The sequence below is a fragment of the Lygodium microphyllum genome, chromosome 15, assembly GCF_053477565.2.
Source record: "Lygodium microphyllum isolate KBCC chromosome 15, Lygodium_microphyllum_v1.1.10, whole genome shotgun sequence".
NCBI classification, from domain to species: Eukaryota; Viridiplantae; Streptophyta; class Polypodiopsida; order Schizaeales; family Lygodiaceae; genus Lygodium; species Lygodium microphyllum.
Window position 1 is genome coordinate 72,637,539 of NC_141149.1, and position 2,396 is coordinate 72,639,934.

The window sequence follows — 2,396 nt, forward strand, 5'->3', positions numbered from 1 at the left end:
CGCACGCAGCAGGCAAGTTCATGGTTTCCTTCCCATGCAATGTAATTCTTTGGACAATATTCAATGGTGCCTAAGATTAACCTTTATATGAATCACGTCCATGGATTTAAATCATCAATGCAACATGCGACAAGCTCTATCCTTCTTAGCACGAACCCTCTTCTAATTTATGCATTATATTGCAACTTGGAGGTGCAAGCATCTTTCGAAGGCATGACATGCACTAACTTCGTAAACGAATGGATAATTGTGTTTAAAATTTTTAAATGTATTTAACCCAACTACATATATTAAAGACATGCTTAAATGCATCCTTCCCATGAAAATTAAATGTGCCTAATGCATTCCTTTTATGTGGAATTAATCTTCTAAGAACCTGGGCATTGGGGTTCGACATATTGCCCACACGCGTGCTCGGGGTAGAAACTCCTGCGTGAGCGCCTCTTGCCATTTTCTTGGGAGCCATTGACGAGTCGAATTCTGGTTCAACAACTCTCTTTGGCTCTTTATGCATTACGAATCCCTTTTGGCCCTATGTCTTCTCCTTCGTGCAGGATATGGCCTTATAATCGCGGTTCTTAAAGAAACCCGAGATAATGTAGATGAACAAGGCTTATGGAGGCCTTGTTTTAGAAGCTTCTAAAGAAGCTTCCTGTCTTCTGTGAGACAGCAACGTGATGTGGAGAGAGAAAGTAATAGTGGAGGAGATGATGATGGGGATAATGATGAAGATGATGATAATAATAGTGATGATGATGGCGATGGGGTGGGTAGGCGGCAACAGTGCAACAATAGGTGGTAGCAGGCGGCTGTGGTGTGGCGGATGGCGATGGTCTGGGCAGCACGGCACAGGTAGTAGCAACAGTCCTCCCTCTCTTCCCCCCTCATAAGCTCCGAGGGGGGATCATATAGGCTAAGGGGGGGGAGATAGACTCCCACGTGGGTGGCTTGCATGCTTCCTCTCTCCCCCATGCTCTCCACATAACACAAGGTCTCCCCCATACTCCCTCTCTCCACCCTGCATCGGCTGGGGGGAGGGGGTTAATAATAAAAAAATTTGCACAAAATTTGACCATTATCCATTTACCTTTCCCGGAGAAGGGTGTTCCCATGCGGCCTATGGGTTTTTAGCCTCGGCCTCCTACGCTCGATGCGGTGAGGTGTTTATTGAAGCACGAGAGGTAAGGACTTAGCCCTAACATTATTCCGTTGCGGGAGATGAATTAGCACTGCTTTTGCGCAGGCGTGTAGTGGTCAAAATTCTTTAATATTCCGTGCGGAAATATTACATTCTCTCCCCCTTAGAGGAATCGAGATGTCCTCATCTCAAGAAGAACTGGGGGTATTCTTGGTTGAGAGTACTTTCATCCATCCAAGTGGCATTCTCTTCGGGATAATCTTTCCATTGGACGAGGTATTCTCTCAAGGTTCTAGATCTCAAATGCCTCTCCCTAGCAAACACCATATTGGGGAATATGGGAATTTCCAATAAGTTTGGGACACGTGGTCAAATCTTTGTATTTGTCATAACTTGAACACTATAACTCTAAATCAAGTGCTCTATAGCTCAATAGATTCCATTTTTCAAGTGCTTTCCAATGATAGGTCACATAATATGGTTTTGAGAAACTTATGGGCATGTTATCCGGGTGCCACCTTTTTAGTATTCAAAAAAATGGAATTTGGAGATTCCCAAACTCACTAATATTGTGTTAACATCTAAGATCCTATCTGGCTGTAGCTTAAGGACTCCTTGGCTAGGCATTACAACTTGCTGATCATCAAGCACATGACTAGGGTTAGGCACATACTTCTTCAGTAGGCTGATATGGAATACATTATGAACTTTTAGGTTCTCAGGGAGTTGAAGTCTGTAAGCATTAGGCCCTAGGCACTTGAGGATCTTTTAAGGTCCACAATACCTTGGACGTAGCTTTTTGCATTCACCCAAGGATAGGAAACTCCTCTTTGGACGTATGCAAATGAAGACCATGTCACCTTCAACGAAGGATCTATCTTGACGTTTCAGGTCCGCGTAAGCCTTCTGTCTGTCCTTGGCGGCTTGGATGTCCTGTCTTATTGACTTGATTTGGTCATCCATATCTTTCAGCATCTGCTTTGAGGCTTCAACCCTCAAGGTTGGATCTGAGAAGTTTAAAGGACTTCGACAATTGTGCCCATACAATGCTTGAAAAGGGGTCATCTGAATGCTTTGTTGGTAAGAAGCATTGTAGGCAAACTCAATCAGTGGCAAATATTGAATCCACTTTTTGAGTTCACGACAACAGTGTGTCCTTAGCATATCCTCAATAACTTGGTTGACTCGCTCCGTTTGACCATCGGTTTGGGGATGGTAAGCTATACTAAAATAAAGTTGAGTCCCAATGGCTTCGAAG